General features: G+C 40.2%; 1 pseudogene across 1 annotated transcript; it reads right to left on the reverse strand.

The window, feature by feature from the left end:
• Nucleotides 1–6,915: 6,915 nt before the first annotated feature.
• LOC100607530 lies at nucleotides 6,916–7,796 on the reverse strand (annotated as a pseudogene). The gene has a single exon (XR_001116306.2). The product of XR_001116306.2 is annotated as a 60S ribosomal protein L7a pseudogene (transcript).
• Nucleotides 7,797–26,361: the final 18,565 nt, after the last annotated feature.

A 26,361-nucleotide genomic window follows, 5' to 3' on the forward strand; every position in this document is an offset into this window, starting at 1 on the left:
TTTACAATATTTTCTTCTGCAATGTCTAATCTGCTTTTAACCATATCCAGTGTAATTTTTGCCTCAGACATTATACTTCTTATCGCTCCAAGTTTGATATGGGTCTTTCAAAAATATATAGCATTCTGAAGGGGTCAGGGAATTCCCTTTACTCGCCAAGTGAAAATGTGACAGACGGCACCTGGAAAATCGGGTCACTCCCACCCTAATACTGCACTTTTCCAATGGTCTTAGCAAACAGCACACCAGGAAATTATATCCCACGCCAGGCTTGGAGGGTCCAACACCCATGGAGCCTCGCTCATTGCTAGCACAGCAGTCTGAGATTGAACTGCAAGGCGGCAGCAAGGCTGGGGGAGGGGCGCCCGTCATTGCTGAGGCTTGAGTAGGTAAACAAAGTGGCGGGAAGCTCGAACTGGGTGGAGCCCACCGCAGCTCAAGGAGGCCTGCCTGCCTGCCTCTGTAGACTCCACCTCTGGGAGCAAGGCATAGCCAAACAAAAGGCAGCAGAAACCTCTGCAGACTTAAATGTCCCTGTCTGACAGCTTTGAAGAGAGTAGTGGTTCTCCCAGCATGGAGTTTGAGATTTGAGAATGGACAGACTGCCTCCTCAAGTGGGTCTTTGACCCTCGAGTAGCCTAACTGGGAGGCACCCCCAGTAGGGGCAGACTGACATCTCACACGGCCAGGTACTCCTCTGAGATGAAACTTCTAGAAGAATGATCAGCCAGCAACATTTGCTGTTCAGCAATATTCACTGTTCTGCAGCCTCCGCTGCTGATACCCAGGCAAACAGGGTCTGGAGTGGACCTCCAGCAAACTCCAACAGACCTGCAGCTGAGGGTCCTGACTGTTAGAAGGAAAACTAACAAACAGAAAGGACATCCACACTAAAACCCCATCTGTACGTCACCATCATCAAAGACCAAAGGTAGATAAAACCACAAAGATGGGGGAAAAACAGAGCAGAAAAGCTGAAAATTCTAAAAATCAGAGAGCCTCTCTCCCTCCAAAGGAACGCAGCTCCTCGCCAGCGATGGAACAAAGCTGGATGGAGAATGACTTTGTCGAGTTGAGAGAAGAAGGCTTCAGATGATCAAACTTCTCCGAGCTAAAGGAGGAAGTTCAAACCCATCGCAAAGAAGCTAAAAGGCTTCAGACGATCAAACTTCTCCGAGCTAAAGGAGGAAGTTCGAACCCATCGCAAAGAAGCTTGAGAAAAGATTAGAAGAATGGCTAACTAGAATAACCAGTGTAGAGAAGTCCTTAAATGACCTGATGGAGCTAAGAACCATGGCACAAGAACTACGTGACAAAGGCACAAGCTTCAGTAGCCGATTTGTTCAACTAGAAGAAAAGGTATCAGTGATTGAAGATCAAATGAATGAAATGAAGCAAGTAGAGAAGTTTAGAGAAAAGAGAGTAAAAACAAATGAACAAAGCCTCCAAGAAATATGGGACTATGGGAAAAGACCAAATCTAGGTCTGATTGGTGTACCTGAAAGTGACGGGGAGAATGGAACCAAGTTGGAAAACACTCTGCAGGATATTATCCAGGAGAACTTCCCTAACCTAGCAAGGCAGGCCACATACCAGAATCTCTGGGACACATTCGAAGCAGTGTGTAGAGGGAAATTTATAGCACTAAATGCCCACAAGAGAAAGCAGGAAAGATCTAAAATTGACACCCTAACATCACAATTAAAATAACTAGAGAGGCAAGAGCAAACACATTCCAAAGCTAGCAGAAGGCAAGAAATAACTAAGATCAGAGCAGAACTGAAGGAGATAGAGACACAAAAAACCCTTCAAAAAATCAATGAATCCAGGAGCTGAAAAGATCAACAAAATTGATAGACTGCTAGCAAGACTAATAAAGAAGGAAAGAGAGAAGAATCAAATAGACACAATAAAAAATGATAAAGAAGATATCACCACCAATCCCACAGAAATACAATCTACCATCAGAGAATACTATAAACACCTCTACACAAATAAACTAGAAAAACTAGAAGAAATGGATAAATTTCTTGACACATACACCCTCCCAAGACTAAACTAGGAAGAAGTTGAATCTCTGAATAGGGTTCAGAGATTCTAATAGCAGGCTCTGAAATTGAGGCAATAATTAATAGCTTACCAACCAAAAAAAGTCCAGGAGCAGCTGGATTCACAGTCGAATTCACAGTCGAATTCTACCAGAGGTACAAGGAGGAGCTGATACCATTTCTTCTGAAACTATTCAAATCAATAGAAAAAGAAGAAATCTTCCCTGACTCATTTTATGAGGCCAGCATCATCCTGATACCAAAGCCTGGCAGAGACACAACCAAAAAAGAGAATTTTAGGCCAATATCCCTGATGAACATCAATGCAAAAATCCTCAATAAAATACTGGCAAACCGAATCCAGCAGCACATCAAAAAGCTTATCCAGCATGATCAAGTGGGCTTCATCCCTGGGATGCAAGGCTTGTTCAATATATGCAAATCAATAAATGTAATCCAGCATATAAACAGAACCAAAGACAAAAACCACATGATTATCTCAATAGATGCAGAAAAGGCCTTTGAAAAAATTCAGCAGCCCTTCATGCTAAAAACTCTCAATAAATTAGGTATTGATAGGACATATCTCAAAATAATAAGAGTTATTTATGACAAACCCACAGCCAATATCATACTGAATGGGCCAAAACTGGAAGCATTCCCTTTGAAAACTGGCACAAGACAGGGATACCCTCTCTCACCACTCCTATTCAACATAGTGTTGGAAGTTCTGGCCAAGGCAATCAGGCAGGAGAAGGAAATAAAGGGTATTCAATTAGGAAAAGAGGAAATCAAATTGCCCCTGTTTGCAGGTGACAGGATTGTATATCTAGAAAACCCCATCATCTCAGCCCAAAATCTCCTTAAGCTGATAAGCAACTTCAGCAAAGTCTCAGTATAGAAAATCAATGTGCAAAAATCACAAGCATTCTTATACACCAATAAGAGACAAACAGAGAGCCAAATCATAAGTGAACTCCCATTCATAATTGCTTCAAAGAGAATAAAATACCTAGGAATCCAACTTACAAGGGATGTGAAAGACCTCTTCAAGGAGAAGTACAAACCACTGCTCAATGAAATAAAAGAGGACACAAACAAATAGAACATTCCATGCTCATGGATAGGAAGAATCAGTATCATGAAAATGGCCATACTGCCCAAGGTAATTTATAGATTCAATGCCATCCTCATCAAGCTACCAATTACTTTCTTCACAGAATTGGAAGAAACTACTTTAAAGTTTATACAGAACCAAAAAAGAGCCCACATTCCCAAGTCAATCCTAAGCCAAAAGAACAAAGCTGGAGGCATCATGCTACCTGACTTCAACCTATACTACAAGTTTACAGTAACCAAAACAGCATGGTACTGGTACCAAAACAGAGATATAGACCAATGGAACAGAGCAGAGCCCTCAGAAATAATGCCACACATCTACAACCATCTGATCTTTGACAAACCTGACAAAAACAAGAAATGGGGAAAGGATTCCCTATTTAATAAATGGTGCTGGGAAAACTGGCTAGCCATATGTAGAAAGCTGAAACTGGATCCCTGCCTTACACCTTATACAAAAATTAATTCAAGGTGGATTAAAGAATTAAATGTTGGACCTAAAACCATAAAAACCCTAGAAGAAAACCTAGGCAATACCATTCAGGACATAGGCATGGGCAAGGACTTCATGTCTAAAACACAAAAAGCAATGGCAACAAAAGCCAAAATTGACAAATGGGATATAATTAAACTAAAGAGCTTCTGCACAGCAAAAGAAACTACCATCAGAGTGAACAGGCAACCTACAGAATGGGAAAAAATTTTTGCAATCTACTCATCTGGCAAAGGGCTAATATCCAGAATCTACAAAGAACTTAAATTTGCAAGAAAAAAACAACCCCATCAAAAAGTGGGTGAAGGATATGAACAGACACTTCTCAAAAGAAGACATTTATGCAGCCAACAGACACATGAAAAAATGCACATCATCACTGGCCATCAGAGAAATGCAAATCAAAACCACAATGAGATACCATCTCACACCAGTTAGAATGGCCATCATTAAAAAGTCAGGAAACAACAGGTGCTGGAGAGGATGTGGAGAAATAGGAACACTTTTACACTGTTGGTGGGACTGTAAACTAGTTCAACCATTGTGGAAGACAGTGTGGCGATTCCTCAAGGATCTAGAACTAGAAATACCATTTGATCCAGCCATTCCATTACTGGGTATATATAAAGGATAGTAAATCATGATGCTATAAAGACACAGCACACGTATGTTCATTGGGGCACTATTCACAATAGCAAAGACTTGGAATCAACACAAATGTCCATCAATGATAGACTGGATTAAGAAAATGTGGCACATATGCACCGTGGAATACTATGCAGTCATGAAAAAGGATGAGTTAATGTCCTTTGTAGGGACATGGATGAAACTGGAAATCATCATTCTCAGTAAACTATCGCAAGGACAAAAAACCAAACACCACACGTTCTCACTCATAGGTGGGAACTGAACAATGAGAACACTTGGACACAGGAAGGTGAATATCACACACTGGGGCCTGTTGTGGGGTGGGGGGAGGGGGGAGGGATAGCATTAGGAGATATACCTAATGTTAAATGACGAGTTAATGGGTGCAGCACACCAACATGGCACATATATACATATGTAACAAACCTGCACATTGTGCACATGTACCCTAGAACTTAAAGCATAATAAGAAATATATATAAATATAGCATTCTCTAACTTTTTGAGCATACAGAATGCATTTATAATGATTCTTTAACATCATGCCTGCTAATTTTAATATTTGTGCCCATCCTGGGTCAATTTCAATTGGTTGATTTATCTTCTTACTGAAAGTTGTATTTTCCTGCTACTTTCTGTGCCTGGTACTTTTTTTATTAGATGCATAACATTATGAATTTTATCTTTGGGGGTGTTAGGTTTCTTTTCTACTCCTATCAATGTTCTTGATTTTTTTTTTTCTGGGACACAGTTAAGTTATTTGGAAACAGTTTGATCCTTTCAGGTCTTGATCTCAATGTTATTGAGCAAGACTGGAGCTATACTAAGCTTAAGGACATTTTTCCCTAAAGCCGAGGCAAGACTCTTCTGGGTACTCTACCCGATGTTCCTTGCATCATGAGGCTTTCCATTCTGGCTGGTGGAAACTCTGGGCACCATTACCTCTAATGTTTTGTGTGTTTTTTCCTCCAGCCTCTGGTAGTTTTCTTATTTGTGTGCCCCAATCTGTACCCATCTGAATACCTGTGGCCTTTGTTGTCCACCTAGTGTCTTGAGAGTCATTATATCATTTTGTTGTTGCTTTTGGCTGTTTCAGGTGGAAGATAAGGCCAGTCCTGGTTTCTCTATTTTAGCTGTAAGTGTAAGTCTAAAATGTGTTGAATAAATGTCAATAAAATGTTTGTTCTACCTTTTTTGTTTCTTTTTTTTTTTGAGACGGACTCTCTCTCTGTCACCCAGGCTGCAGTGCAATGGCGTGATCTTGGCTCACTGCAACTTCTGCCTCCTGGGTTCAAGTGATTCTTCTGCCTCAGCCTCCTGAGTAGCTGGGATTACAGGCACATGCTACCATGCCTGACTAATTTTTGTATTTTTAGTAGAGACAGGGTTTCACCGTGTTGGTCAGACTGGTCTCGAACTCCTGACCTCGTGATTCACCCGCCTCTGCCTCCCAAAGTGTTGGGATTACAGGCATGCGCCACCGTGCCCAGCCCTGTTCTACCTTTCATGTTGCCCCACATAATGGAACACAAACTTAGTGTGACTGTTTACATGTTTCTGAACTTAATTCAGAATTGTTTTCATTCAGTCAAGTTACCTCACTTATGTTTGCATTTAAGAAGAGACAATATAAATGAAACGAGTGAAAATGAAACAGTTAACTACAAAGATGAGCTATTTAACAGGATCAGGATAGCAAGACCGTTGTAAGTTTGCTCGTGCCTGTCCACCCTACCAGTTGCTTCCCTGGCGCTTTGAAATAACCACATTTAATTGTCCAAAAATATTTTCACATAATATTTCTAAGTGTGATCTAGTTAGATAGTACAATAATAACTCTTCTAAATAGCTAATACCTATTTGCATGGATAGAATCATGACCCATGTAATTCAACTTATTCGAGTTCAACCAATATTTGCTGGGTGCATTCATTGTGTTGAACACTGAGTTAAGCCTAGAGAGGCGGATGAATAACAAACAGCCTCTGCTCTAGAGGAGCTCACAGAGAGGCGGAGCTGAGAAGTGAGTTGACAATGTGCTAAGTGCCACAATTACCCTAATTATGGGTTGCTATGAGAGCACTGAGATGGGCCACCTCCCACAGCTCAGGAGGCTGTGATGGTTGTGATTGAGGGGGTGTAGCTGATGCCAGGGGTTACCTACACCTCTCTCCTTCTTTCTTGCTGGAAGAGCCACCTTGATTTAGTGTTGGTATTCACTCTTCTCCTCTTCCAGGGCCAAAAAATGAATGTTCACAAGTCTAAGACAATCAAAGTGCTTCTCTTCTCCTGGTCACTGATTGGTTTAGGTGTGGGCATGTAACACATCCCTGGGAAAGGAGACTTAAAAGTAATTCTTCAGACAGAACTCGGTAAAGGTTTATCTCTGGATAGAAGGAGACAAGCAAGGAGACACTTCCTTTCCTGGCTTTGACTACAATTGTGTGAAAATATGTATGGTATCTATGCCATGATCGTGAAAGGACATGCCCGAGGATGAACCCTAACACAGTGAGGATGGGAGAGCAGAAATAGGGCAAGCTGTTGGGTCCTTGTTGACATCATAGCATTACTGAAGTACAAACCTGGGACCTTCTTTTCTTTTTCTTTTTTTGAAGGAAAATTTGTATTTTAATTATTTTTATGTACAGAAAACTCAACAGCGTAGATTTAACCGAGTTTAGTGGCAAGTTCTTTAGCCTTTGCCTTTTCGAGCTTGGTGATACGAGCCGCAGACTTAGGACCCAGGACGTTGCCACCCCAGTGACGGCGGATCTCATCGTGTCTGTCGTTGTAATTGGTCCTGATAGCTTCCACCAGCTTAGCCAAAGCGCCTTTGTCTTCCGAGTTCACCTGTGTGAAGGCGACAGTGGTGCAGGTCTTCCTGTGGACTAGATATCCCAGTCTTGCCTTCCCCTTGAAAATGCCGTAAGGGACCCCCATTTTACGACACAGGGCAGGCAAGAAGACAACCAGCTCAATGGGATCCATGTCGTGTGCAATCACCACCAGCTGAGCTTTCTTGTTCTCCACCAATGTGGTGACGGTGTTAACTCCTGCTCGAAGGACAGGTGGTCTCTTCGTGGGGACGTCCCCTTTGCCAGCAGCTTTCTTCTCAGCCCGGGCCAACAGTCTCTGCTTCTTCTCTTGCTTTGTCTCTGGTCTGTACTTGTGGGCCAGCTTAAGCAGCTGAGTAGCTGTTTGGCAGTCCAGGGCCTGGGTGAACTGGTTAATCGCAGGAGGCACTTTCAGCCACTTATAGAGGATGGCTCTCTGCCGCTGCAACCTGATATAGCAGGGCCATTTCACAAAGCTGGTGAGGTCTCTTTTGGGCTGGATGTCCTGTCCAATGCCAAAATTCTTAGGCCTTTTCTCAAACAGGGGATTCACCACTTTCTTAGCCTCCTGCTTCTTCATGACAGCAGGGGCCGGAGCCACCTTCTTTCCCTTGGCCTTCTTTCCTTTTGGCATTTTGGGCGGCGGGAGGAGACAGCGGGACCTTCTTTTCTATCTCTGTATCTTTTGCTGTTTATTGTTATATAAGATAACACACCTTTCTTGTTTAAGCCACTTTCCATTATTCTGTTACATGCACTTTTTTTTTTTTTTTTTTTTTTTTTTTTTTGAGACTGAGTCTTGCTCTGTCACCCAGGCTGGAGTGCAGTGGCGCGATCTCGGCTCACTGCAAGCTCCGCCTCCCGGGTTCTCGCCATTCTCCTGCCTCAGCCTCTCCGAGTAGCTGGGACTACAGGCGCCCGCCACCTCGCCCGGCTAATGTTTTTTTGTATTTTTAGTAGAGACCAGGTTTCACCGTGGTCTCGATCTCCTGACCTCGTGATCCGCCCGCCTCGGCCTTCCAAAGTGCTGGGATTACAAGTGTGAGCCACCGCACCGGGCCTGTTACATGCACTTAAAACATTCTAACGGATACAGAAGGTTTCCCAAAGTAGTGAAGATTAGTTCGTGCTTTAAAGGGCCAAAGATATTCACTTTTGGGAGTTGATGGGTGAAGAATGGGAGCAGGCCACTCCAGGGAAGAGCTTGTGCAAAATATTAGAAACACAGAGCAATATGGAAGGTTTGAGATAGGACGGGCATTTCTGTGCTGGATTGTTATTCCAGTAATTCAGGTTTCTCACATGGGTAGGATGTTGATTGCACATAGTAGATATCCAATCACGATCTGTTGCCTGATTGCATTTATGTTTTTAATTATGTTAAATTAAGTCCAAGAAATATTCTTGAGTGTCCATGATATACAGGGATTTTACAGGCATAAGTGGCAGAATCTGTACGGATATCCATCAAAACCCCAAGTCCCTTCTAAAGTGCTAAAAATTGAAACATTTTTCAGACTCTGTTAAGAGGCTTGCTATAGACTAAATGTTTGTGTCCCTTCAAAATTCATATGTTGAAACCCTAATTCCCAATGTGATGATATTTGAAGACGGGGCATTTGAGAGGTAATAAGGTCATGAAGCTGGAATCCCCATGAGGAGATTGGTACCATTATAAGAAAAGACATGTGGCCAGGCGTGGTAGCTCACACCTGTAATCCTAGCACTTTGGGAGGCAGAGGTGGGAGGATTGCTTGAAGCCAGGAGTTTGAGACCAGCCTGAGCAACATGGCAAGACCCCATCTCTATAAAAATTTTTTAAAAAAAGTATCTAGGCATGGTGACATGCATCTGTAGTCCCAGCTACTAAGGAGGCTGTGGTGGGAGGAAAAATTGAACCCAGGAGGTCAAAGTTGCGGTACGCTGTGATTGTGCCACTGCAGGCCAGCCTGGGTGACAGAGATTCCCATCTCTAACATTTTTTTTTTTAAAAGAGAGAGAGACTTGAGACATAAGAGAGATTGCTGTTTCTATCCCTCTACCTCTCTCTCTTTCCTGTCATGTGAGAAAATCAGGATGAGGGTCCTTACCAGAACCTGACCCTGCTGGCACACTGATCTCAGACTTCTAGCCTCTAGAACTGTGAGAAATTAATGTTTGTTGTTTAAGCCTTTAAGTCTATGATATTCTTGTTACAGCAGCATGAACTAAGACAAAGGTTATGATTTATTTTCCAGCAATCACATGCAATACACAGGACTTTGACTTGAAAAGTGTATGGGGTGAGATAAGGTTACAGTTTTATTCTTCTGTATGTGGATATCCAGTTTCCAAACACCATTTATTGAAGACAATATCCATGTCGCATTATGTGTTCTTGACACCTTTGTCAAAAATAAATCAACTGTAAATGTGTATGTTTATTTCCGGGCTCTCCATCTTGTTCCATTGGTTGATGTGCCTGTGTTTATGCCAGTACCATACTGTTTTGTTTAGTTTTGTTTTGAGAAGGAGTCTCACTCTGTCATCCAGGCTGGAGTACAGTGGTGTCATCTTTGCTCACTGCAACCTCTGCCTCCTGGGTTCAAGCGATTCTCCTGCCTTAGCCTCCTGAGTAGCTGGGATTACAGGTGCTTGCCACTGTGCCCGGCTAATTTTTGTATTTTTAGTAGGGATGGGGTTTCACCATGTTGGCCAGGCTGGTCTCGAGCTCCTGACCTCATGATCCACCTGCTTCAGCCTCCCCAAGTGCTGGGATTACAAGTGTGAGCCACTGGGCACAGCCACCATGCTGTTTTAATTACTATAGCTTTGTAATGTATTTTGAAATCGAAGAGTGTGATGCCTCTGACTTTGTTCTTTTTGCTCGAAATTGCTTTGGCTATTTGGGTCTTTTGTAGTTCTATACAAATTTTGGGATTATTTTTCTAAATCTGTGAAGAAAGACATTGGAATTTTGATAGGGATAGCATTGAATCTGTAGATCACTTTGGGTGATATGGATATTTAAACAATATTAATTCTGTCAGTCCTTGAATACTGGTTATCTTTTAATTTATATGTGTTGTCTTCAATTTCTTTCATCAATTTCCTGTAGGTTTCAGGATCAGATCTTTCACTTCCTTGGTTAACTTTATTCCTCAGTATTGTCTTTCCTCGATGCTATCATAAATGGAGTTGTCTTCTTAATTTCTTTTTTAGATAGTTCATTGTTAGTGCATAGAAATGCTACTAATTTTTGTATGCTGATTTTATATCCTGCAACTTTACTGAATTCATTTATCAGTTTCTAACAGTTCTGACGCTGCAATCTTAGAGTTTTCTATATGTAAGATTATGTTGTCAGCAAATAGAGATAATTTCACTGTTTCTTTTCCTATATAGATACTTTTTATTTCTTTTGCTTGAATAGTTTTTCTGGCTAGGACTTCCAGTGCTATGCTGAATAGCAGTGATGAAAGTGGGAATCCTTGCCTTCTTCCTGGTCTTAAAGAAAAAGGTATTAACTTTTCACCATTGAGTATGATGTTAGCTATGAACTTGTCATATATGGCCTCTATCGTGTTGAGGAACATTCCTTCTTATCTAATATATTGAGATTTTATCATGAAAGGATGTTCAATTTTGTCAAATGCTTTTTCTGCATCTATTGAAATGATCATCTGTTGTTTGTCCTTTCTTCTATTAATATGGTGAATCACATTTATCAATTTGCTTAAGAACTGAAACTGTAAAAAACAGGAGGAAAGTTTGCAAACCATACATCTGATAAGGGGCTAATATCCAAAATACATAAGGAACTCAAAAAACTCAATAGCAAGAAAATATTTAAACCAGATTTAAAAGTGAACAAAAGACCTAAATAGACATTTCTCAAAAGAAGACATACAAATGGCCAAGAGATATACAAAAAAAATCATCAACATCACTAATTATCAGGTAAATGCAAATTAAAACCAGAATGAGATACCAGCTTACACCTGTTAGGACGCTCATTATCAAAACGATGAAATATAACAAGTGTTGGCAAGGATGTGGAAGAAAAGCACACTCTTGGTGGAAATACAAATTAGTACAGCCATTATGGAAAACAGTGTGGAGCTTACTCAAAAACTAAAAATAAAATTACCGTATAGTCTAGCAATCCCATTTTTGGGTATGTATCCAAAGAAATTGAGTTCAGTACATCAGTGAGATATTTTCATTGCAGCACTGTTCACCACAGCCAAGATAAGGCAGCAACCTAAGTGTCCATCAACAGATGAATGGATAAAGAAAATGTGGCACGTATACGCAATAGAATAATATTCAGCATTTCAACCTTAGAAAAGAAGGAAATCCTGTAATTTTTTTGATAACATGCATGAACTTGAAGAATGTTGTGCTAAGTGAAATAAGTCAGGCACAGAAAGAAAAATATTGCATGATATCATTTATATGTAGATGCTAAGAATGTCAAACTTGTAGAAGTAGAGAGTACAATGGTGGCTGCCAGGGATTATGGTCTGAGAAATGTTGGTCAGAGGATGCAAAGTTTCAGTTAGACAGGAGGAATCAGTTTTAGATCTATTGCACACACTCCACTTAATAATAATGTATTGTATATTTCAAAATTGCTGAAAGAATAGGGGTTTGTTGTTGTTTTTTTGTTTGTGCTTTTGTTTGTTTGTTTTTTGAGACAGGGTCTCATGCTGTAGCCCAGGCTGGAGTGCAGTGGCATGATCTCGGCTCACCGCAGCCTCGAACTCCTGGGCTCAAGGAGGGATCTTCCTGCCTCAGACCCCCAAGTAGCTGGGACTACAGGTATGGACCACCATGCCCAGCTAATTTCTGTAATTTTTGTAGAGATGGGATTTCACCATTTTCCCCAGTCTGGTTTCCAACTCCTGAGTTCAAGCGATCCACCTGCCTCCCAAAGTGCTGAGATTACAGGCCTGACATTCTCACTACAAAAAATGATAAGTATATGAGTTGATAGACATGTTAATAAGCTTGATTTAATCATTCCACAATGCATACATAAAACATAACATTACACTGAACCCTATAAATATATATAATTGTTGTTTGTCAATCTAAAATTTAAAAAGAGGAGTCCCAATGAGGAGAAGCAGAATGTGAGGCATCTAAGCTATGCATGTGAATGCGGCTGAGGTGACATGTACCCAGACCCTGATGCTCCCATCTCTACTGGACTGTAGGAGAGGCAGCGGTCACTTTGGTGCCACAGGTAGGTAAATTATTCTCAGAAGCTCAGCCTGATGTCTGCTTTTCAGCCCTCCCAACAATTTTTTGAGCCAGATATACTCCTTACTCAATTATCTTTGCATAAACTAGCTAAAGTGGGTTCCAGGTATGCATTCAGGAATGTGGCTGACACAACCTGTGAGACACAGCTCAGGTGCTCAAAGACCTTAAGGGCTAGTGGAGCGGATCAGAATCATTTTGCTTTGGGATAACAGGATTAGAATTTTTATAGCAATCAATACTTTTTAAAGCACTTGCTTTCGTGAGATGTGTAGGGCTTCTGTGACACACAATAACAAATGTTAAAGAAAATCTTTTAGGTAGAACAAAAATAATATCAGATAAAAATCTGGATCTACTCAAAAGTCTGAAGAACATCAAAACCATTAAAGATTGTTTTTATTGTGCATTCTTTTGGCAGACGAGGAAATTGAGGCCCTTGAGAAGTTAAATGATATGGAAATAAGGTAGTAATTACTGAGATTAGAATTCAGGTTTTATAATTCCTAATCCAGTGCTCTGTCCTTTTAGTGACCATTTGAATAATGGTCTGTTGGGCAGGAAACCCTACAGGAATTATGCTTTTGCATTGCTAAAAAATAGTGAAGTGATCAGGCCTTGCTAACTGAGATGCTGGACCCACTGACACACAGGTGAAAGGCTTTGTGGCCCATTACTCATCCTTTGAACCATCTCATCTCACTCTAATAGTACATTTAATGGAAACCTATCACCTAAATGTCAGATGTTACTATCACCTCCTTCACTACCTCCTAAAGATCATTATCCATAAGTGTAATAGAGACATTTATATTGACAAAGAAAAATGGAAAGTTGCTCTAAAAGTTTAAATAAATTCTTAATGTATGTTTGAGGAGGATATACAAAAGCTGTGGTAATAAAGTTTCTAATTGCACACTATCCTAATGCAAGTGTTCAAGAAAAAGCCTCATTTTTTCATATTATGTTTGCTTCTTCAACAAAGAGCTTTTCCTGCAATTGCTACAGGTGCTAAAGATAGCTGTAATAAATGTTGACAATTGGAAAAAAAAAAGGTGAATTACATAAAATGAGAGTGCACAAGCCTGCACAATCTGAATTCAGTGGGCCAATCTGGTCCTCTACCAACTAACCACATTTCCCTGTTCTGACAGTAGGAATTGCAGAGATGCCTTTAAGCTGCAGAGTAAATGCGTTATTTACTTGACTGAGCCTTTCTTATTTAAAAGGAAGATTAGGAGAACTGGCAACTGATTTTCCCTTTCTCTTTTATGCTATCTGCTTCTCAACTTTCTACCACTTTTTTTTTCCCCTCTCCATGTAGCAGATTTATGCCAGATGAATGAGGCAGAACTCTTGCTCAGGACAGGTTAGAAATACTGCTGATACTAGTAGTTACATATGTATGAAAATAGGAGAAATCAAGGCAATATAATTTGGCTGCATAAAGTAACTACATGACTATGGGTCTCTGCATCTTCTGGCCTTTGTTACAAGGAATATTTTTAGCAGTGGTGGGGTTGTGAAAGAAAGGATAGAAAGAGGTAACATCTGCAGATACTCACCATGTATCAGATACTGTGCTAAGTATATATTTTCTCATTAAATTTCAAAATAGCTTCTCAGATAGTTACTATTATTATTGCTATTAGTTTACCTATCAAGAATCCAGGGTTCAAGGACATTTAGTAACTTCAGCAAAGCCATAAAGTTAGACAGGGTCACCAGAGTTGTGGAGTTAAGTTACACTTCGTATGCTGAGCCTTACTGACAATTTGGCTCCAGGTAAGTCCTCATTAATCAGTTACAGCTGCCACTTCTGGGGAGGGTTCAATGAGACAAAAGGTACCAACATGATTTGAAAATTGTGAAGCATTTATTCATTTCTCAAATGGTATTTACTGAATGCCCATATCTTAGATTCATGGAAGAAAATACATAGTTTCTGTAGTTAAGGAATTAGTAGCCTTAGGAGGAGATGGATGTCTGAACAAATAATTATGATAAGAGCACAGGTATGGGAGAAGTTTACTAAATGTAATAGGAGAATTACAGGTGCCTGTAGAACACAGAAAAGGCTTCACAGAAATGGCAGCATTTGAGGAAAAGATAAGGCCGTGCACGGTGGCTCACGCCTGTAATCCCAGCACTTATGGAGGCTGAAGCAGGCAGATCATCTGAGGTTGGGAGTTCGAAACCAGCCTGACCAACATGGAGAAACCCTATCTCTACTAAAAATACAAATACAAAATTAGCCGGGCGTGGTGGTGCATGCCTGTAATCCCAGCTATTCAAGAAGGCTGAGGCAGGAGAATTGCTTGAACCCTGGAGGCGGAGGTTGTGATGAGTCGAGATCATGCCATTGCACTCCAGCCTGGGCAACAAGAGCGAAACTCCAAAAGAAAGAAAGATAAATAGAATGTTCTCAGTGGACATGACAGGAGAGTTAATGGAATGTTCGGGGAACCATAATAACTTTAGCATTGCTGGGGTCAGGTGGTAGTTGAGCAGCTTGGGTGAAACAAGGCTAGATAGTTCACTTATGATTTGGCTCTCTGTTTGTTTATTATTGGTGTATAGGGATGCTTATGATTTTTACACATTGATTTTGTATTCTGAGACTTTGCTGAAGTTGCTTATCAGCTTAAGGAGATTTGGGGCTGAGACAACGGGGTTTTCTAAATATACAATCATGTCATCTGCAAACAGGGACAATTTGACTTCCTCTTTTCCTAATTGAATCCCCATTATTTCCTTCTCCTGCCTGATTGCCCTGGCCAGAACTTCCAACACTATGTTGAATAAGAGTGGTGAGAGAGGGCATCCCTGTCTTGTGCCAGTTTTCGAAGGGAATGCTTCCAGTTTTTGCCCATTCAGTATGATATTGGCTGTGGGCTTGTCATAGATAGCTCTTATTATTTTGAGATACGTCCCATCAATACCTAATTTATTGAGAGTTTTTAGCATGAAGGGTTGTTGAATTTTTTCAAAGGCCTTTTCTGCATCTATTGAGATAATCATGTGGTTTTTGTCTTTGGTTCTGTTTATATGCTGGATTACATTTATGATTTGCATATATTGAACCAGCCTTGCGTCCCAGGGATGAAGCCCACTTGATCATGGTGGATAAGCTTTTTGATGTGCTGCTGGATTCGGTTTGCCAGTATTTTATTGAGGATTTTTGCATCAATATTCATCAAGGATATTGGTCTGAAATTCTCTTTTTTGGTTGCGTCTCTGCCAGACTTTCGTATCAGGATGATGCTGGCCTCATAAAATGTGTTAGGGAGGATTCCCTCTTTTTCTATTGATTGGAATAGTTTCAGAAGGAATGGTACCAGTTCTTCCTTGTACCTCTGGTAGAATTCTGCTGTGAATCCATCAGGTCCTGGACTCTTTTTGGTTGGTAAGCTCTTGATTATTGCCACAATTTCAGAACCTGCTATTGGTCTATTCAGAGATTCAACTTCTTCCTGGTTTAGTCTTGGGAGGGTGTATTTGTCAAGAAATTTACCCATTTCTTCTAGATTTTCTAGTTGATTTGCGTAGAGGTGTTTATAGTATTCTCTGATGGTAGATTGTATTTCTGTGGGATTGGTGGTGATATCCCCTTTATCATTTTTTATTGCATCTATTTGATTCTTCTCTCTTTTCTTCTTTATTAGTCTTGCTAGCGATCTATCAATTTTGTTGATCTTTTCAAAAAACCAGCTCCTGGATTCATTAATTTTTTGAAGGGTTTTTTGTGTCTCTATTTCCTTCAGTTCTGCTCTGATTTTAGTTATTTCTTGCCTTCTGCTAGCTTTTGAATGTGTTTGCTCTTGCTTTTCTAGTTCTTTCAATTGTGATGTTAAGGTGTCAATTTTGGATCTTTCCTGCTTTCTCTTGTGGGCATTTAGTGCTATAAATTTCCCTCTACACACTGCTTTGAATGTGTCCCAGAGATTCTGGTATGTTGTGTGTTTGTTCTCATTGGTTTCAAAGAACATCTTTATTTCTGCCTTCATTTTGTTATTTACCCAGTAGTCATTCAGGAGCAGGTTGTTCAGTTTCCATGTAGTTGAGCAGTTTTGAGTGAGTTTCTTAATCCTGAGTTCTAGTTTGATTGCACTGTGGTCTGAGAGACAGTTTGTTATAATTTCTGTTCTTTTACATTTGCTGAGGAGAGCTTTACTTCCAACTATGTGGTCAATTTTGGAATAGGTGTGGTGTGGTGCTGAAAAGAATGTATATTCTGTTGATTTGGGGTGGAGAGTTCTGTAGATGTCTATTAGGTCTGCTTGGTGCAGAGCTGAGTTCAATACCTGGGTATACTTGTTAAATTTCTGTCTCGTTGATCTGTCTAATGTTGACAGTGGGGTGTTAAAGTCTCCCATTATTATTGTGTGGGAGTCTAAGTCTCTTTGTAAGTCTCTAAGGACTTGCTTTATGAATCTGGGTGCTCCTGTATTGGGTGCATATATATTTAGGATAGTTAGCTCTTCTTGTTGAATTGATCCCTTTACCATTATGTAATGGCCTTCTTTGTCTCTTTTGATCTTTGTTGTTTTAAAGTCTATTTTATCAGAGACTAGGATTGCAACCCCTGCCTTTTTTTGTTTTCCATTTGCTTGGTAGATTTTCCTCCATCCCTTTATTTTCAGTCTATGTGTGTCTCTGCACATGAGATGGGTTTCCTGAATACAGCACACTGATGGGTCTTGACTCCTTATCCAATTTTCCAGTCTGTGTCTTTTAATTGGAGCATTTAGCCCGTTTACATTTAAAGTTAATATTGTTATGTGTGAATTTGATCCTGTCATTATGATGTTAGCTGGTTATTTTGCTCGTTAGTTGATGCAGTTTCTTCCTAGCCTTGATGGTCTTTACAATTTGGCATGTTTTTGCAGTGGCTGGTAACGGTTGTTCCTTTCCACGTTTAGTGCTTCCTTCAGGAGCTCTTTTAGGGCAGGCCTGGTGGTGACAAAATCTCTCAGCATTTGCTTGTCTGTAAAGTATTTTATTTCTCCTTCACTTATGAAGCTTAGTTTGGCTGGATATGAAATTCTGCGTTGAAAATTCTTTTCTTTAAGAATGTTGAATATCGGCCCCCACTCTTCTGGCTTGTAGAGTTTCTGCCAAGAGATCAGTTGTTAGTCTGATGGGCTTCCCTTTGTGGGTAACCTGACCTTTCTCTCTGGCTGCCCTTAACATTTTTTCCTTCATTTCAACTTTGGTGAATCTGACAATTATGTGTCTTGGGGTTGCTCTACTCGAGGAGTATCTTTGTGGCATTCTCTGTATTTCCTGAATCTGAATGCCTTGCTAGATTGGGGAAGTTCTCCTGGATAATATCTTGCAGAGTGTTTTCCAACTTGGTTCCATTCTCCCTATCACTTTCAGGTACACCAATCAGATGTAGGTTTGGTCTTTTCACATAGTCCCATATTTCTTGGAGGCTTGGTTTGTTTCTTTTTGTTCTTTTTTCTCTAAACTTCCCTTCTCACTTCATTTCATTCATTTCATCTTCCATCACTGATACCCTTTCTTCCAGTTGATCGCATCGGCTACTGAGGCTTCTGTATTCTTCATGTAGTTCTCGAAACTTGGCTTTCAGCTCCATCAGCTCCTTTAAGCACTTCTCTGCATTGGTCATTTTAGTTATACATTCATTTAATTTTTTTTCAAAGTTTTTAACTTCTTTGCCATTGGTTTGAATTTCCTCCTGTAGCTCGGAGTAGTTTGATCGTCTGAAGCCTTCTTCTCTCAACTCGTCAAAGTCATTCTCCGTCCAGCTTTGTTCCATTGCTAGTGAGGAACTGCATTCCTTTGGAGGAGGAGAGGTGCTCTGCTTTTTAGAGTTTCCAGTTTTTCTTCTCTGTTTTCTCCCCATCTTTGTAGTTTTTTCTACTTTTGGTCTTTGATGATGGTGATGTACAGATGGGTTTTTGGTGTGGGTGTCCTTTCTGTTTGTTAGTTTTCCTTCTAACAGACAAGACCCTCAGCTGCAGGTCTGTTGGAGTTTGCTTGAGGTCCACTCCAGACCCTGTTTGGCTGGGTGTCAGCAGCGGTGGCTGCAGAACAGCGGATTTTCATGAACTGCAAATTCAGCTGTCTGATCGTTCCTCTGGAAGTTTTGTCTCAGAGGAGTACTCGGCCAAGTGAGGTGTCAGTCTGTCCCTACTGGGGGGTGCCTCCCAGTTAGGCTGCTTGGGGGTCAGGGACCCACTTTAGGAGGCAGTCTGCCCGTTCTCAGATCTCCAGCTGCGTGCTGGGAGAACCACTATTCTCTTCAAAGCTGTCAGACAGGGACATTTAAGTCTGCAGAAGTTGCTGCTGACTTTTTGTTTGTGCCCTGCCCCCAGAGGTGGAGCCTACAGAGAGGCAGGCAGGCCTCCTTGAGCTGTGGTGGGCTCCACCCAGTTCGAGCTTCCTGGCTGCTTTGTTTACCTAAGCAAGCCTGGGCAATGGCAGGTGCCCCTCCCCCAGCCTCGCTGCCACCTTGCAGTTTGATCTCAGACTGCTGTGCTAGCAATCAGCGAGACTCCGTGGGTGTAGGACCCTCAGAGCCAGGTGCAGGACACAATCTCCTGGTGTGCCATTTTCCAAGCCCGTTGGAAAAGCACAGTTTTAGGGTGGGAGTGACCTGATTTTCCAGGTGCCGTCTGTCACCCCTTTCTTTGACTAGGAAAGGGAACTCCTTGACCCCTTGCGCTTCCTGAGACAATGCCTCGCCCTGCTTCTGCTTGGCTTGCGCAGGGTGCACTAAACCAACTGTCCTGCACCCACTGTTTGGCACTCCCTAGTGAGATGAACCCGGTACCTCAGATGGAAATGCAGAAATCACCCATCTTCTGCGTCGCTCATGCTGGGAGCTGTAGACCGGTGCTGTTCCTATTCGGCCATCTTGGCTCCCCCAAAGCCTCTCTTATAAGGCTGTTCTTAGGAGGGTTATTATACCAGATTAGACAGCCACCTCTCACTCTGTTTAATTTTGTAGTTATTCAACACTGAAAATAAATTTCTTGATCCTCTTTCATACTGATTAATCATAGCATAATTAAGGAAGAATAAAAGACAGCTGACTCATCTAGTTTACGTTTAATTTTATCTAAACCACACATTCACAAAGATAAGATGAAAGATGAAACAGAATATGAAAGAATATATATATAATACCATATATCTATTCTTCCTTAGTGTATATAATGTATATTTGTAATAAATACATCAATATATAATTCACAGTATTATATGTACAGTGTAAGAAAGTACAAAAAATAATATAATGTGCAGCACCTGTCTTGAGGTTTAACTCATTCTTTCTTCAAGCGCCGATCTAACAAAATAGGATAGTTCATGGAATTCAATCACATGGAGTGAGTTTAGAATATGCCTCCTTACTCTCTCTCCATACTGGGTTTAGATACTGTTTGATTGACTACCTGTCCTGTGGAGGGAAGATGCTATTAGATTTCTCCTTTAAAGATATGTTCCTTCTTCATCACAAATTCCAAGGTTCACTTTTTACTATGACTTCTGGAGCCAGAGTAGAATGTCACTTTCAACTCTGATGGCTTCTCGTGTGAGTGTAATGTAACAAGGAGGTTAAACTAGATCACACTCTGTGTCCACGGTTGTCCTAGTTTATTGTGGACAACAAAATTGAATAGCAGTGGGAGAAGAATTCACTCAGTTGTTACCTAAAAATCCTTCTGGGCCGAGGAAAGAAGTGTTGTTGGCGTTTTACTTTTCAGTTCATGTTTATCCTTGGCCTTCTTCAGATGACAATGAATTTGCTGCACAGGCTCAGCTTGCCCCAGGAAGATCCTGAGTCGTGGTGAATATTCTCTCCTTCCTTTGCCCCATCTCCAGTGATAGTGGTAAATACTTGTGGGGTAATCTGACACAGCCTTAAAACAATCCCATTTTTCAATTCTGGGGAATGCTAGAAAGACAGGATACAATGTTACAATCTGCCATAAGGCATTTTTTAAGGTAGCTCTCCTGTAAGCAGAAAACTAGTTTTATTGAGAAGAGCTACCTTTAATCAGAAAAAAATACCAAGGAAATATGTGGCATTGATTTTACTACTAAAAATTGAGAATCTGGAGCAAAGGCAGTTGGTATGAGTCAGAACCTTGAAGTTGATGAGCTACGTGCAGCTCAGCATGGCTCCTGATTGCTTAGTGTGATCTGCTGAATGAGCATGTCCATGTCTACACAGCCCCTGAGCTCAATCGTCTTGAGGGTTTACACACAACTGTGTTGAGCACAGTTGTTCATATTAACACATAATTCATCCAATTCCAATTATTAAAATAATTGGCCACAATACGGTTTACCCAGATAATTTTAGCGTTCTTATCAAACTGACGGTTAGCTAGTGACTTGAGGAATCTTTGATCAGCTTCTATGGCAACCAAGAAAAATACAACCAAACTGTCATAAATTCAGTTGAGCCTCGAAAGTATCGTGGCAACATGCTGCTAAAGATGTCCATTTGGTGAAAGGCACAAATGTTGGCAGTTGTCCATACTAACCCTGCTCATGTGCAGAGATTCCTTCAAAATCATTAGAACTGCTAGCTCTTTCTTCATTAAAATAAATGCTTACCGAAGTCGTACATTAGCTGTCTCTTTGTTTTGCAATCAATTAAGGCAGGTTTTCAACATCTAAATTTCCCCAAATGTTCTCTAATGGGTTTCATTTATATTCTGCTTTTCAAAATTCAGATATAAAAGGCATTGGCATCATTAATATCCTTTTCAAAAAAAAGCCTTTCAGTTCATTTTAATGGCTTTACATTTCCCCCCCAAATTTGGGTGGAATCCTTTTGTATCTGGGTTATAACATAGGCCCAATAAAATCAGTGTATGAATATAGTACCACAGCTGTTCAAAACCTCACTACCACTGTCACCATCATTGAACTGCTTACTATGCACTACACAGGAGTAAAAAATTCTCCAGGAAAGTGATCAAATTTTTAATACATATGAACATACTTAAAACCTAAATTTTGTATGCTATTTAAAAACTAATATACTATCAGAATGAGCTCATAGTACAGTTCTGTCTTTCTGCAAAACTGCCTGTAGCTAATCTTACCACAAGGCATGCATGAGAATACTGCTATCTTCTCATACATATTACTAAATTTGGTAATATTATGTTTTTTTTGGACGAGGAAAAGTATATAAAATTTTATTTTCAGATTATATCATTTATTTAAGGTTTTCTATTTCTATTTCTATTTCTATACTTTTCATATGACTTTCAGTATCACATTATGAGAACGAAGTTATGTGATTCTGTTCCAGTACTAATAATATTTTATTTAAGATATAGGACAGATTTTTCTGTCTCTTGGGGACAATGTGGACCATATATAGTAAACTACTTAGTGCTTCTGGAAGGATAAGTGCTTTTTTTCTAGTTCTGCTGTGCAACATAGGTTCTCTCCCTTGTGGAGAGGTGAAACATGGTAAAAAATAAAACGTATTAAAGTAGTGACATGAAAAATTCTTAGCATTCTCTTCTTTAGTATCCTACAAACTCAATATCTCTCAGAAATTTAATATCTGTCAGCATTTTGACAACCAAGAGCCCATTTGATTCCAAAATGTTTGATATTTTAATATTCTTCTCATCAGATTCTCAACTCACCCCTGCTCCCAAAATAAGCAACCCGCCCTCTGCAAACACACCAAGCCTGAGGCTGATCTAAGTGGATTCTATATTCTACCATTATAACATTAATGTTTTCATAAATGCACAACATGTAGTACAAAACCCCACAAATGCAGAGGAAGAGTAGGTTCTATTTCCTAATGAGGTCAAATAATAGAATTTCCTGTTCACAGTCAGAGGTTGCCAGAGAGACATGTACTTGTGCTACCTCTAATTTGGGCCCAGGCAGGTAAGATAAGCTTAAAACTCTTTAACCTGAGTTCTCACCTGCAAAGTAGTCTGGCCTTGGGGATAAGAGAAGCCCTATTAAGAATTGTCTACAGGCAGGACCACACATCCATTTGAAGTAGGTACATTCTCTAAATTTATATTATCTTTTGATTGTAATTTTGTAATTTTCAAGGCAGCAGAAGCAATGATGACTTCCCTAGAGCTAACTGGCAGCACTGCCTATGGTAGGATGGTCAGCTCTAAGGAGAGTGCAGAAATTAAGGGACGGTCGTGTTCCCAAGTCATAGCTCACGGGAGCCTCCCTGAGCTTCCCGGGTGGGGGCGGCAAAGCCAAAGGGCAAATGATGAGGGGAGGGGCGATCCTATGCTTACAGAATCACTGATTTTTGACATGACAAACCAGGCAAACTTGGTAAAGCTATTTGAGTATATCAGCAGTGGTTTCCAGAAAGTATTATTACCACAGATGTTACTGCAAGATAATCAAAAAAACACATCTAATTTGGGGATGTGGAGTACTTGTTTCTGTTGCTGATTCTATCATTTGAAGCTTTCAGAGCTGAAGGCTTTCATGATTAAGCACATATTATTCTCCTGGAAGATATTTCTTTTTTGGCAGATAAGATAATGGAACAGATCCACTGTTTGTCAAGAGGAGTTACTATGTCATTAAAAAGCCTTTAACACAATGTTTTTCTCTTTTCCATGCTGGTTGAAAAGATTTGAATGCAAAAGCACAGATATAACAATAACAGTACAAAACCTAAATTGTCCATGGAAAAGCTTAAACCAACTTAAAAGTTTGCATTTGCCAAATGCTCTTCAGGCAATTTAAATGTAATTCAAAACAGGCACTCAGTAGCCACAGATGTGTGTTGCCTCAAAATGTTCTTTGTCTTGGTTGCATACATCCATTTTCCTTCTGAAGGTGCTTTTAAAAATTGCCTCTACTGCTGCAGGAGGAAAAAAAAATCTAAATACAATGATATAATTTATATGATTAAAATTTTTTTCTTATTAACACTGGAAAAGTATTATCATTTACTTCCAAAAAAATTCTTAGTTATACTGTTGGTTGAAACTTAAGAATAATTCCAGAAGGGCCTTTTGCAGGGTAATGGGAGTTAATTCAATACCTGGTGTTCTAAATTCAAGGAGATGATCTGAAACTCCCGTCACTTTAGCAATAGATACAGAAGAGCTTCTATTTTTGCTCATTTGTACAAAGAGGCCATCACTCACTTTGCGTCCACGAGAGGACAAAAACATGCCCTAAATATTTTCCAGAAGATCCTCAGTACAGCTAAGTGCCACCCTAGGAAATCTGTTCCCTCAAACACTGTTTGTAGAATTGTGATGCCCCTTGATGAATTTACATTTCAGGAGACACCTGAACGAAGGAAGTTACGAAAGATTTCTGGGGACCTTTTCAAAGTGAATAAAGGTTCCTAATTGAAATAGACCACACGATGTTGCTCTAAAACCTTAATTTGCCGTCTCTGGTCTGGGCCTCACAGACATTATGTGCTATTGAGCTGCTTAACCTGCATTATCTCCAGAAAAGCGGACTGGAATTGGGGCACTGCTCCACCCAGAGAATGGCCTATAAAGGGAACTCACTCCTTGGGGAAGGTTCCGTCCCGTAGCTTCTGGGTCTTTAGGAGAGGACTCCTGACCTTTTGAGCCACCTCATTCAATCGCCCTGCACCCTGACAGGGAGAGGGTGGTAATAGAGATTCCAGACTTTGATTCACACTGGCTGGATGGAATGGATGCTAGCTTCCTCATTAAACTGGTCTATGGAACTTCGCTAGGTCTCAGCTCCTCGTAAATGGTATAAGATTAATAGTATCCATCTCATAGGAAAGTGACAATTAAATGAGATTTTATATATAAATGCCCAGCACAGTGCCTGCTACATAGTAAGTGCTCAATAAAGAGTAGCAAGCTGCAGCAGCAGTAGCATCCATGGTAGTTGTCTAAGTTATGGAAGGAAATGCTTGACATTTGGGGGGTTGGGCTATGGAAATGTTTAATAAAATACCCTTCCATTGTGACACTACGTGTTCTTTTTTTTTTTTTTCTCTACTTCCATGCAAGTACACTGTGGCTTCAATTTGATTTTGTCGGTGTCAGTGTTGGACAAAAATCATCAAGTCCTTCCTATAGCTCTCTGGTAGCCCACCCTCTCCCTTTTAGAGCCTGCTCAGATTGGGTAATGGGAAGTTAATTGATAAAACAGCAGGTTTTTTGCAATCCATTCTCTTCCTATGAGACTTCTTTGTAATCTTTCTATAAACAGGTTAATGGTAGACTTGGAAAACAGCTAAATGGTGTTTAGGATGCACCTGTTTGTGTAGGATTGTTTGTGGTAACCAGACCTGGAATCTACAAATAGATGGAGCATGACCTCCTAGAATACACCACATATATATGCTATGTGACTGTGAGTATAAGTTGGAAAACCTTCATGGCCAATGTGGCCCTCTTCTGTGCAAGCGATGTGAACTGCATGCAGACCTTAGAGGTCACACATGACCCATGGCAGGAAAGGTCCTGGAGAGCTGCTCTGAGGGTGGCAGACGTCTCACTGCTTCTCCTGTGGCTCACAGTGACTCTTGAAATTACTAGTAAAGCTTGATTCAGGGTGAGATCTCAGGTTCTCTGGCATCTTTATTGACAATCTGAGCCTATGTGCTATGTCAGGTGGTAAGGTGAGTGTCATGGAAGGTAGTACAGTGCCTGGTATATAAAAATGCCCCCCGCCAATACTTGTGGAATAAAAGGATAAATTAATAAGAGAGTAAATGGAGAGATGAATGAGTGAATGAATGGGGACTTTTTCTTCCTGTTGTCAGTTGTGAATCATCAGAAGACATTAAAAGAAACAAAACACCCAAGAGTGACTCTTTAATCATGGATTTCCAGGCATCTTGATTGGCTAAAAGGGAGAAAAGAGGGGCAGAAGACTCCTGAAACTCTTCAGACCTAGCCTCCTTCCTGTTGCAAGTGCTTGTATGGATTTTTGGGGGAATAGGGGAAGTGTTTTTTTAAATTTTTTAAAAAATTTTATTATTATTATTATACTTTAAGTTTTAGGGTACATGTGCACAACGTGAAGGTTTGTTACATATGTATACATGTGCCATGTTGGTGTGCTGCACCCATTAACTCGTCATTTAGCATTAGGTATATCTCCTAAGGCTATCCCTCCCCCCTCCCCCCTAAATTTTTTTAAAGGATAAACCAAAATGAAATTGTCTGAATTTAAGTGAAGGAGTAATTTGGTCTGATTGGACAGTACTTAAGTCTGAGCCTGTACAACATTTGCTAATTGGCCTGACTGTAACTACCTTTGAAAGGGCCATTATGTGGAACAAAACAGGTTATTGAATTAATAAACAGAGAGAGCTCTTACAATAAATTTTAGGACTTATTACACATTATAGACATGTACCAACATATCACATGTACCTCATAAATATGTACAATTATCTTGTGTCAATTTAGAAAAAGAAATTTTAGGACTTAAAAAAGCTTGAATCAAGCAAGACCTACTGAATATATTTTGAAATTACAGATTTTCTGGCAATGTATAATAAGCTAAGTCATTACATTCTAAGATTCCTTCTTAGCACGGTGGGATTCTCCATTCTATGCAAATGAAGCCTGTAATCATTGAATGGAATCTTATTGGTCTTACTTGAAGATACTCAGGGGGAAAATAGAACTGCCCTGGAGAAGACTTTTTAAAGCCCTGTGTACTTTTTTCCTGAAAGAGTAAGACATACATGATACCTTCAAGCTTTTATGCTGCAAGAGAGCAAGGTGTCCACCACAGATCTCACAGAGGATTTATTCAGGGTTCAGGATGTTACATTTGTCACCGCAAAGAAACCAGAGCTAAATTGATAAAGTTCTTTATAAATTGGACTTAAGCAAAATAATTGGAGAACCCCCAAAGAAGAAAACTCTACCATTGTAAATTCTGCTCATATCTGTTGTGCTCACCATTGTATTGTAGTCATATTGTCTGGCACAGTACTTGATATCAACCTGCTTACCTT

Source organism: Nomascus leucogenys, chromosome 16 (assembly GCF_006542625.1).
Source record: "Nomascus leucogenys isolate Asia chromosome 16, Asia_NLE_v1, whole genome shotgun sequence".
Lineage (NCBI taxonomy): Eukaryota > Metazoa > Chordata > Mammalia > Primates > Hylobatidae > Nomascus > Nomascus leucogenys.